General features: G+C 42.4%; 1 pseudogene; it reads left to right on the top strand.

Annotated features, from left to right (window-relative positions):
• The first annotated feature begins 10,975 nt into the window (after positions 1-10,975).
• On the top strand, positions 10,976-12,708 carry LOC143612125 (anthocyanidin 3-O-glucosyltransferase 2 pseudogene; annotated as a pseudogene).
• Positions 12,709-12,944: the final 236 nt, after the last annotated feature.

The raw sequence follows: 12,944 nt of genomic DNA, 5'->3' as shown, positions 1-12,944 counted from the left end.
GAGACCACTCTCGACCAAATATGGCAGTCACCAGCTTCAAGTGTTCCTCCTACAGCCACTACATGGGAGCAGGCCATGTCGGTCTTGCCCTTGGCTCGAAGTGCTGCAATGAGCACTCCCATAAGAACAAGTCAAACAGCAGCAACCCCTGAAAGCCTTCAAGGCTATAACCTGATGCCTCAGATGATGACTCAAATGATGGCACACTTCCCTTGGACCCAGCTCATCAACCAAGCACTGGGTACTCACCAAGGAACAACAAGTCATAATCCTGCTGTAAGGATAGATGAAGATTTGGCAAAACCTTACAAGCCCGGTAACCTATCTTGTTTCTCTCAACAAATCGCCGATTATGACTTTAAAATAAAAATCAAGATGCCACCCCATATAAGAACGTATGATGGGACTGAAGATCCCGAAGACCACCTCCAGGTCTTCACTGGGGCGGCCAGAATTGAAAAATGGTCCCACGCTGAATGTTGTTTGATGTTCATGCAAACGTTAGTTGGATCAGCCAGGATATGGTTCAATGACCTTCCTGCTCAAAGCGTTCGAAGCTTCGATGATCTGAGCAAAGGCTTCTTGACCCACTTCTCACAACAAAGAAGGTACGTCAAGGACGCCACAGTTATTTTTCAGATAAAACAAAAAGATGATGAGAGCCTTCGAGACTTCATCGAAAGGTACAAGAAAGAAGGATTACAATATGTGGGGGCTGACGAAAAAATGAGGGTGGCAGGCTTCATGAACGCCATCACCTCCAAGCACCTCACAAGGGACTTTAATAAGTGCATGCCTAAAACCCTTGAAGAAGCTCTTGAACAAGCTGAGGCTCATATTCGAGGCGAGGAGGCCGTTGATTTCAAAGAACAACGAAAAAGAGCTCCTAGTTGGCGAGGCAACAGCCCCAACCGAAAGAGAGGGAACTACAATCCTTATGATAAATATCCAAAGAGCTCAGATCAACGAAGGCCTGAAGGCCGGAACCCTCCAAGCAGGGAGAAGACTGTGAACTTCACAGCCTTAACCAAAACCCCTCAGGAGATCCTTGCCACCGAAGAAGTGAAACATAACTTCCGACCTCCTCGACCCTTGCCCAAAATCAGGAAGAACGAAAAATCCACCCAGTTCTGTGAGTTTCACGAAGAAAAAGGTCACCACATAAATGATTGCTTTCAACTCAAGAGAAGAATTGAGGAAGCCGTCAAGTCTGGAGAATTGGCTCATTTGGTGAAAGGGGTCAAAGACAAGATGGCTGAAAGAAAAAGCAAAGAAATGAATATGGACCAAGGTGTTCCCCACAAACGACAACGCTTGGAATCTTGGGAGCTTCAATGCATCTGCTTCCCACCGCCTCAAGGTAACTTACTCTCAAACCCTCTAACGGTGGAAGCGAATGTGGGAACACTCCAAACAAACAAAGCCTACATCGACACAGGGGTGGCCACAGAGATCATGTATGAAAGGTTCTTCAACCGGCTGAGCAAGGAAGAACGTTCAAGGCTTCAACCCTCTGAGTCATCTATAAAAGGTATCGCTGATGTACCCTTGAAGCCTTTAGGCCAACTAACCCTTGATGTCTGTTTTAGTGAAGGCAGGATGAAGAAAACCAAACCACTCACTTTTGTGGTTATCAATACACCTTCCAACTATGATGTGATCATAGGAAGGCCAGGGCAATGTGTGTTCAACATGGCTGTTTCGGTTAGTCAAGGTGCTGTGAAGTTTCCCACCGACAGGGGAATTGCAACCCTTCAACCTACCCAAGAGGTTCACACGGTTGAAGGGGAAAGCTCAAAAAGCAAAGACGAAGAGCAAGGCTTAATCATAAACCCCAAGTACCCTGATCAAAAGGTACAGGTAAACACAAGCCTTTCCAAAGAAACACTTTCACACCTTGAAAAGCTGTTGATAAACTACAACGATGTCTTTGCTTGGTGCCCGGAAGACATGACAGGCATCCCTCGAAGCATTGCAGAACATGAGCTGAAAATACCTCCCGATGTCAAGCATGTTGTCCAAAAGAAACGGAGCCTATCTCCTGAAGAAGCTTGGCAGCATGTCAAGAGGTTGAAAAGCTTGTAAAAGCTGGGATCCTACGCGAGGTCAAGTACCAATCTTGGGTAGCTAATCCAATCATGGTTCGAAATCCTGACAAGTCTTGGAGAATGTGCATCGACTTCAAAGACTTAAACAAAGCATGTCCAAAGGATTGCTATCCTTTACCCGAGATGGACCTCAAGGTTGACTCTTTAACCGGCCATCCTTTTAAGTGTTTTCTCGACGCTTACAAGGGTTACCATCAAATCCTCATGAAAGTGGAAGATGAAGAAAAAACCGCATTCCACACGGACAAGGGTATTTTCTGTTACCAAAAGATGCCCTTTGGCCTGCGAAACGCCGGTGCAACCTACCAACGTTTGATCGACAAAGCATTTGCTAGCCAAATTAGCAGAAACTTGGAAGCTTATGTTGATGATCTAGTAATCAAAAGCAAAACCGAGCATCAAATGCTTGAAGACATACAAGAAACCTTCCAAAACTTAAGAAAGATCAACATGAAGCTCAACCCTGGAAAATGCTCATTCGGGTTCCAAGAAGGCAAGTTTTTGGGCACATCGTGGGAAAACAAAGCATAAAAGCTAATCCCAACAAAGTCAAGGCTGTTCTCGAAACCAAATCCCCACAAAGCAAAAAAGAAGTGGAAAGTCTGAATGGAAGGCTTGCAACCTTGAAGCGTTTTACCTCCAAGCTTGCTGAGAAGTCCCTACCCTTTTTCAAAACACTAAAGGGTTGCACCAACAAGAAAGATTTCAGGTGGACGGAAGAAGCAGAAGAAGCCTTCAGCCAAATGAAGCAACACTTGGCTTCACTTCCAGCTATTGCAGCCCCTGAAACAGGGGAACTGATCTCTATCTATCTCTCAGTGGCTGAAGAAGCATTAAGCACGGTTCTAACCATCGAACGAGACAAAGTTCAGGTACCCGTTTATTTTTTTAGTAAAACGCTAAAACTGGCAGAGATCAAATATCCTCCTTTGGAAAAACTCACTCTGGCCTTAATTCAAATGGCCAGAATGCTTCAAAAGTACTTTCAAGCACACCCTATACAAGTGGTCACTAACCAACCCATCAAGAGTGTGCTTGAAAATCCAGAAAATTTAGGCCGATTGTCCAAATGGGCTGTGGAACTAGGTGAACATAACATCACCTATGTCCCAAGAAAAACTATCAAAGCCCAAGTCTTGGCGGACTTCATTGTAGAAATCCCAAAACAAGTCATTCCTGAAATACACACAACTGCCACTGAACCTTCTGAACCTGAAGCCTGGAAGCTTTTTACTGATGGAGCTTCCAGCATAGAAGGGTCAGGAGCTCGGCTCGTTTTAATCAACCCTGAAGGGTTAGAATTCACATATGCTCTTCGACTTGAATTTCAGACCACCAACAACGAAGCTGAATACGAAGCATTAATCGCTGGTCTGAAGATTGCCGAAGAGATGAAGATCCAAAAGCTACAAGTCTTCACAGACTCGTTGCTTGTTTCAAGTCAAGTCAATGACAGCTATGTAGCGAAAGAGCCCAACATGAAGAAGTACCGTGAAAAGGCAAAAGGGTTGATGACCATGTTTCAATAATGCACCATCAAACAAGTCCCAAGATCACAAAACAAGAGAGCCGATGCCCTGAGCAAACTATCATCCCTCACTTTTGCACACCTCACCAAGAAAGTACTGGTGGAAGTGCTGAAAACTCCTTCAATTCAAGAATTGGAGGTTCAAGATGTAATCACTGAATAAGGTCCCAATTGGATGACTCCCATAGAAAGGTTCCTCAAAAATGGTGAGTTACCTTTGGACCAAACTGAGGCTGAAAGGGTTCGAATCAAATCCAGACAGTATGTGTTGCAAGGAGAAACGCTTTATAAAAAGGGCTACCTTGCACCACTACTGAGATGTGTAGGCCCTGAACAAAGTCAATATCTGATCAAAGAGGTTCACGAGGGGATATGTGGAGCTCATTTTGAGCCAAGAACGGTGGTTGCAAAGTTGATGAACCTCGGATACTTCTGGCCCACCATGCACCGAGATGCAACAGAATAACTCAAAAAGTGTGAAGCTTGTCAAATTCATGCACCGGTTCCCAAAAGCCCTAAACACAATTTAGTCCCCATCTCCTCGGCTTGGCCATTTCACAAATGGGGAATGGATATTGTTGGTCCATTCCCACCGGCCAATGGTGGGGTAAAGTTTTTGTTAGTAGCAGTTGACTACTTTACCAAGTGGCCTGAAGTCAAACCACTTGCAAAAATAACGGGCAAACAAGTCATCGACTTCGTATGGGAAACCATCATTTGCCGTTATGGGCTGCCAGGAGTGTTGGTCACGGATAATGGGAAACAATTTGCTGAGAAGCCGTTTAGAACATGGTGCAAAGAGTTCAGAATCACTCAAGTGTTCAGCTCAGTTGCATACCCACAATCCAACGGCCAAGTTGAAAGAACAAACAGAACCATCGTTGAAGGAATCTAAACAAGGCTGGGAAGGCATAACAACAATTGGCTTGAAGAGCTCCCAAACGTTTTATGGGCAATAAGAACAACCGAAAAGACAAGCCACAAGCGAACGCCTTACAGCCTAGTGTTCGGATCGAAATCCGTAATCCCAGCCGAAGTCGGAGTTGTGACTCAAAGAACACTCAACATGGACCTCGAATCAAACAACAATGAGACCGTGTTGAATTTGCAACTCCTCGAAGAAATTCGTGATCAAGCCGCAATACAAGAGGCTAAATACAAGCAAAAAAGGGAAGCTTATTACAATGCTAGAGTAAAGCATGAACGCTTCAAGCCTGGAGACCTTGTACTCCGAAACAACGAGGCCAGCAAGAAAGAAAATCAAGGAAAACTTGGCCCAAAGTGGGAAGGGCCATACACAATCATCGAAGCCCATAAAGCATAGCCAACATGTGTTTTTTATCTAATGAAGCCTTGAAGCTAAAGTGACTGCAGCACTAAAACTTCTTAAGGAAAGTTAGCTAAAATCACATCAAACTAACAAGACAAGCAGCAAATACATAGAACACCATAGTTCATAAACAAGGCCATTCCAAGGCCATAGCTAAAGAAGCGTTCATACATAATAAGCCAATTAAGGCTAAACAAGGAAATTACAAGGATTCCCAAGAAAATATTTAAAGGGCCAAAAAGGCCAAACACAACCACAAGGCAGAAACTTTAAGAGTTCCATGCCAAACCTACATTGTTTAAAGGTTACATAACATTGTTTTAAAATGCTAAGAAAGCTACGAATAAAATGTTTAAACATCAGGAACAGGCTTTGAGGTACTAGCCTTACCACCCTTAGCCTTCTTGGACTTCTTGACTTGCGGGACAACATCAGCAACAGCCGAACCTTCAAGGCTTGCCACATGAGATCCGTCGCTTCCCCCAGATAAAGTCTCCTCACTATCACCGGAATGGGAACGTTTTTTCGACAAGGACTCAAGCACCTCTTTAGCGACATTTTCATCAAGTCTGGCTGGTTTCAAGGCCTGCAAAACTGAAAGAGGCTTACCATAGCATGATGAAACTTCACCCACATAAGGGTAAGTGAGCCTTTCCATTGCATGAACTGAACCGGTGAAAAGCTTGTAAGCTTCAGGGTTGAACAAAGGGGACTGCTCCATAGGCTGACCAGTTTCGTGATGATGGAAGCCTGCAATGAAACCCAAATGCTTCCCATGGCCTAGCAGCTTCGTGTAAACATCGCCCAGCACTGAGTTAAACTCTTTAGAATGAAGCAAGTAAGATACGACTTGCTGAAACCCATGCTCAATCAACCACTTGTTGTCATCAGAAGTCTGGGTAACCGAAGCCTTTAAGCCTTCTTTCTCCATCTCGAAGGCTTTCCTTTGCACCTCAAAGGCTTCCCGATCAGCATCCAACTTGGCCCTATCAGCCTCTATGGCCTTTTCCAAACACACCATCTCAATCTCATGGCCACGAGACAACTCGTCAATATTTTTCACATACACTTTCTCCTTCTCTGAAAAAAACCTTCAACCTCCTTCTTCATGGCCGTCATAGAGGCCTTCATCTTTTCCTTCGTCTTCATAAATCCTTCATACTCCTCCATCCCTTTTCGAAAGCGAGTAACACCTTCTGCCAAAAGGGCAGAAACGTTACAAGAATTCAAGATCAACCTGGATAACAAGGAGTCACCCTCCATCTTGGAAATAGTATCACGAACTCCCGGAGGAGCAAAATGGGCTAACGCATCAGCACAAACTTCGGGATCCTTGAAACTATCCCCAACCTTGACACTCCACTCTGGCACATAAACCGCATCACCATCTAACCCTTGAACCACAGACATCATGGCTTTCTTCCCAGCCGACTTCCCCTTCTTAGAAACCACCAACCCCTGCTCCTTCTCAACCTCCGTAGTTGGACTGTAAGGCCCCGTTACCGGTAGCCCTACTTTCGTGTTGGATTTACTCATAAACGCAGTTCTAATATCAGAGTTAATTAAAACATTTGCGGAATATAAAAACTTTCGTAAAACATTTCATAGCAAAACACATCTTGTCTTAAAACAACATCTTGTCTTTCAAAATGAACAAAACATTAAACTTAAACGTCTCGAATCTTCCGATGCCAGCATCTTATTCAGTGCCACGTGTCTCCTCAAGCGAGCTGCCTCATCCTACTCACCTGCGTGCATACTAAAAGTCAGCTACGCTGAGTGAGTTCTAGTTAATCATACATTATACAATACACATAAACTTATATTCTTTCATTCATACGTTCATACTTTCATACTTTCTTTTTGTATTAACTTGCTTTCATACCTTACGTTATAAAGAGCATTACGCCCTACATTCCTCGAGTATTATTAGGGCTCGGTACCCTCCTTCCTCGAGTATTATTAGGGCTCGGTACCCTCCTTCCTCGAGTATTATTAGGGCTCGGTACCCTCTTTCCTCGAGTATTATTAGGGCTCGGTACCCTCTTTCCTCGAATATTAGTAGGGTTCGGTTCCCTAGTTCTCGAATATTAGTAGGGTTCGATTCCCTCTTCGTTACCATACAACCATACATCATACTTCGAGTATTATTAGGGCCCGGTACCCTTTCTAACCATACAACCGTACAACCATCATTTCCTTCTTTTATTAACTTTATCACATTCATACACATAAGCATACATATCATACTTACCTTATACATAGCGTCACAACCTGACAGTACGTGCAATATCCGAAGATTGTTCACGTACCATCAGGCAATCATTCATACATTTCACATTATTCACATAAGGCATACACTTATCTCTTAGGATAAGCGTATTAACAAACATATTGAGTATGCACACAGCCCCGAAAACATAACACATAAATGGGGCTAGAAACTCACTTGAATCCTGTTACGCTCTCCGTTAATCGTTATTCCCTTTTTGAGTTGTGCACGGCTAACTATATAATATTTACATGTATCAATTAACTACTACTACTCATGTTGTATTTCTATCTTTATATAACCCACAACGAACGGGGTCCGGGGGCAGCGCCCCTGGCAGCGGGGTCTAGGGGCGGCAGCCCCTAGCAGGGTCCAAGGGGCAGAGCCCCTGGCTGGGGTCGAGCTGATACATTTTCCATTAACATTTTGAATCGTTAATTAATTTGCTACTTAAAAGTTCAAGGACCTAATTGTAATTAAATCATTATTTTCTAAGTCCAGGGACTGTTATTGTCATTCAGTTAAACTTCTAATTCGTTATTGGTTCATAGCGAATTGGATTATCCTAGCGAACTGGTTCTTATAACGAATCGAACCCTTAACGAACTGGACTTCTTAACGAATCAGTCCATATAGCGAATCAGTTCAAGTAACGAATTGGACCTTCTAATTCGTTATCTCCTTTAACGAATGGCTATAACGAAATGGGGGGGTTAATTCGTTATCCTTTCCTTAACGAATCAGGACACGAACTAAGGCTAGTTCGTTATCTTTTCCTTAACGAATCAGGACACGAACTAAGGCTAGTTCGTTATATTTTCCTTAACGAATCACCCTTAATTCGCTAAATTCCCGTTAGCGAACTAGGGTTAGGTCAGGGAATGTCAGAACATTCCCTGACATTCCTTATCCTCGTACCACTATTCCGGCGCCGCCTTTCCGGCGCCGCCTTTGCCGGAAAGCCGCCATAAAACCGCCAACACGTCGGAAAAACGAGTTTTTACTCGTTTTTCACCGTTTTTCGTCCCGTTCGATCTAGATCTGAGATAGGGTGACCCCTAAGCTCATCATTGGTTCGGTTTATACCCGATTCCACCCGGATCTCGTGACTTAAACGGTTTAACGGTGTCGGCTCGTCGTTTAGTGACCATAACTAACGGATTTAAGCTCATACAACAAAATACTATCATACCTTGGGTCGGGATCCGATTCTTCTTCTATATTTCGGCTAGAGTGAGAGAGAAACTAGAGAGAGAATCTTAAGTGTGTGTTTTGGATGGTGTAAGGATATGTGTAAATGACTTAAATGGAGGATTAAGGGTATATATATTTTTGATTATGGGCTTAAGCCCATGGTCTTTCCTTCATTCCCCCATAACCCAAGTCCATAACCCATATCCATTTACCCAACACAAGTCTATCTCGTATTCTATTCAACTAAACCGATAACGACCCGCTATAAAATAAACGAACTTTATTTTATTAATATAACCGAAAGTAGGATGTTACATGGACCTTGGTCTTCAGAAACCTGAATGTCATCACTAACCTCAACTGGTTCATGAGAAGATGAAGTGCCAACAGACTTCAGCAAACGTCGTGTGGAACGACGAGTGGAAGACTTTGGAACAGCAGTTTTGGTGAACCCTTTAACGTTTGCAACCCCAACATACGCAGCATCCTCAAATCGACCCTCCTTTCCTCGAACAACTGAATCCTCCCCAACAACGGCCGCAGCATCAGTAAACCCAACATCCGAAGTGTAATCACTTTTCAAAAAGTCTAAGGCAGACATAACTACAAAACACAAAGAAAAATAATTAGCAAACGTACCAACAAAACAAAGAAAACACGGGACAAACAAATGCATACCCTTATTATCCCCCATAAGCACAGGATCCCGATTAGGCTTATCCCAAAGTTTGCTAATTCCTAACAACACAAGAAGGTGTTCGGGAAAAGGACGAAGACGTGACGGACATTTCCTAATCGATTTCAAAAACGCCTCATTCAACTCCGACTCGATTGGTTCTGGTTCATTGAGAACAGCTTCGGGTTGTCTCTAAACAGGCTTGAACGGAAGGATAGAATCGGAAACAAAGAAAAAACGGTCCTTCCAAGAACCGAGGGTTGTAACCGCCGAGGAAACCAAACACTTATCAACCTTGGTATGTTCAAACGTGTACCAATCACCGTTTTTCGCTAAGCGAAAGAAACGGCGAAAGTTCAACAGTGAAGGGTCATAACCTAGGGCTCTACACAAAACTTAAAAATGCAAAACCCTAGCAAGCCCTAACGGATGAATTTGACCGAATGATATACGGTAATACTCCAAAACATTAAGAACAAAAACCGAAAAAGGGTGTCGGAGATTAAAAAACTCGAAATGACGACAATATAGAGCAATAAAACCCGCCGGACAACGATCGATTGAAGAATCGACCGGCAGAGCAATCGGTTTATACTTTAACCCTATTCCCCACTCAATGCAAAACGATTCAACCTCTTCTTGGGTTAATCGGGAATAACTGATCGAAAGATCCTTTTTGGCAACCATAATTTTAAAGAAAAGTGAAGCATTGAAACTAACCTGGTAGTGGATTGAATGAAACTTGAATGTGTTTTTGGTGGAAATTGTTAAAGAAATCTAGAAGAAAATGAATAGTTATCCCATTGATAACTATTAATGAAAAAGCAGTTATTGGAAACCGCAATCTGACAGTTACAATCACATCAACTGTCACATCAATAATTCAAAAAACAACCAAAACTAAACAAAGCTTCAAAGCCTACAAGCCTTGAAGCCTTTAAGCAATAAACAAAATGTGTGCAAAAGTCAGAAGCCCTTGAGCCTACTCCTCAAACACCTTTGACTTGGGGGCTGATGACGGGGGTAGCCCAAGGAAATAATAAAATGACTGAAACATATTAACGCTAAAAGGGTTAAAAGGTTAAAAGCTTCATTTCCCGCCCAAACTTATATAAACAAGTACCCACGTGCTACAGTACGATGTCAAATCACTGTTCACGTCCTTGTCCCCTCTGACCAAAGGACATGCTCAGATAAAGAATTATTATTTTAGTTATGGACCAGCGGTCCAAACCTTCCCGCCCATAAAGGTCAACTCTCTATGCAAACTAGAGGCTAACTAGTTTAGTTAACTGGACTAAAAGGCTTACATCTCTTCACATATATAAGTGATGCTTAGTCATAAACAAGAACACAACAGATTTGGGCAGATAACACCATCTCCCTAATCTTCTCTTCTTCTTTGAGAGATATGCTCTTAACTTATTTCTTTCTTACTTCAATAACTTCATAGCTTCACCAAGAACATCGTCCTAAAACCGATTCCAAACATCACGGTTCTTGATCTTCGGTGATCTATAACAACAAACAACTAACTAGTGAACCTCCTTCTACGTTTTGCAAACGTAGAGGGACACCACGACCTGCGTTAGGTTAACCTGAACCCTTGAAACTTGTTAGCCAAACCAGTCCATTCACTATCATTGGTCTTATCTTTGTTGTAGCAACAACCTAAAAGCAATTAAATTCTAGTACACTACCTAAAAGCACTTTTTTTTCTCCAACCCACCTAAATCAAGAAAAAAATCAAGTTAGAATTTTGTAAGAAACGTAACACATTTTTTTCATTTTTTGTGTTACTTTGATATAGACAGCCACTCTAATGACACGTACATATGGGCATTGCATTTCATGTGATCTTCGCCAGCAATGCAATGACATCATTTAATTGGTATATCAATACATGATAAGACTCCGACGAAACCATTCATGAACCAAAATAAACATGACTAATAGAGTTGCAGAGCTAATATTCATCCCGTCCCCTGGGGTTGGTCACATCTTGTCAACCTTCGAGATAGCAAAACTACTTGTCAGTCGAGACCAACGCCTCTTCATAACGATCCTTGTCATCATGCCTCTTGGCCTGGATTCGGGCCAGGCTATCGACCCTTACATAGAGTCATTAGCTAAAAACACCGTGAATGATCACATATTCTTTATTCAACTCCTTAAAGATGAAACCCCGCCGATTCATGACCCCGAAGCTCCATTTACTTCCGCATATGAATATATCAAAAGTCATGGCAAGTATGTTAGAAATGCAGTTGCTGACCTGAAAAGTCAACCAGGTTGTTGGGTTTGTAGTTGACATGTTTTGTACCTCCATGATTGATGTGGCTAATGAGTTTAATGTTCCAACTTATATGTTTTTTACTTCTAATGATGGTTTTCTTGGTTTTATATCTTATATCCAAACACTATGTGATGACTTGAATGAAGATGTTGTTGAGCTAAGCAACTCGGATACCGAGGTGTCGATTTCCATGTTTTATCAATCTGGTGCCTACCAAAGTGTTTTGGACTCCTGTCAAGACTAGAAAAGGATTGGATTTTGTTTTGCAGTTTGTTCGGGAACTTAAAGAGGTAAAACAATCATGGTTAATACTTTCTTGGAACTGGAAACACACACGCTAGAGTCGTTGTCTACTGACGCGAGCATCCCGCCAGTGTACCCCGTTGGACCTATACTCGACCTAGAAGGTCGTTCTGATGCCAAGAAACCGTCTGACGATGATGTCATTAGGTGGTTAGACGGTCAACCGCCTTCGTCGGTTGTGTTTTTGTGTTTTGGGAGTTTGGGAAGTTTTGATGAGGTCCAAGTGAAGGAGATAGCGTGTGGTTTAGAGCAGAGTGGCCACCGGTTCATATGGTCCCTACGTCGACCTCCTCCGGATCAAACATCAAGGGTCCCAAGAAAGTATGAGGATCCAAGCGAGATACTCCCGCAAGGGTTTATGGAGCGAACACGTGAAATAGGAAAAGTGATTGGGTGGGCCCCACAGGTGGCGGTGCTGGCTCATGATGCGGTTGGAGGGTTTGTGTCGCACTGCAGATGGAACTCAATGTTAGAGAGTTTATGGTTCGGCGTGCCATCGGCAGCATGGCCAGTGTATGCCGAGCAACAGATTAATGCATTTGAAATGGTGGTGGAGTTGGGATTGGCAGTGGAGATAAAGTTAGATTACATGAAGGACTTTAATTTTCCTAAGGCTAATTCAGCCATTGTAACAGCTGAGGATATAGAAAGTGGGATAAGAAGGCTAATGGAGAATAACGAGATTAGAACAAAAGTGCAAGAGATGAGTGAGAAGAGTAGATATGCACTTGTGGAGGGTGGTTCCTCATATGCGTCCGTTGGTCGTATTATTCAACAATTTGTAGGAGAAAACACTTGATTGGGTTTATGTATGTTTGTTGTGTTTGTATGATAAACTTTTGAGTGGCCACTTGTAGCCATTTTGAATATGTGAGTAACTTAGAAAAATGTCAATAAGAGTTTTAGGAACATTTATGTCGTCCTAGAGATAAGCACGAAACAAAATAAATACACACAAAGGGCCCGTGACTGAGTGTTAACATTTCGTAAATAAAACAAAGAAATTGAAGCAAACGGGCGAGCAGTGTCTGGGATTCGAGCTGCAAATTTATTTTCCTTATCTTTCCTTTATAAGTTTCATGTCTGTTTGCTTTAGTTGTTGATGATAGTTTGTTTTAAGTTTCTTTATACATTTTGAACTTCTTGCTTCTCATATAAGGTTCCTTTGTATCTTTATATAATTTTGTTTACTTTTTTCTTTTTTTTTTGAAAAAAAAAAAGACTATAAGGAATTTAA

The sequence above is a fragment of the Bidens hawaiensis genome, unplaced genomic scaffold, assembly GCF_021521415.1.
Source record: "Bidens hawaiensis isolate Kalapana, Puna unplaced genomic scaffold, B.hawaiensis_p1.1 tig00033236_1, whole genome shotgun sequence".
Taxonomy (NCBI): Eukaryota; Viridiplantae; Streptophyta; class Magnoliopsida; order Asterales; family Asteraceae; genus Bidens; species Bidens hawaiensis.
The sequence above is the reverse complement of the archived record's forward strand: the minus strand, read 5'-3'. Positions and strand labels throughout refer to the sequence as shown.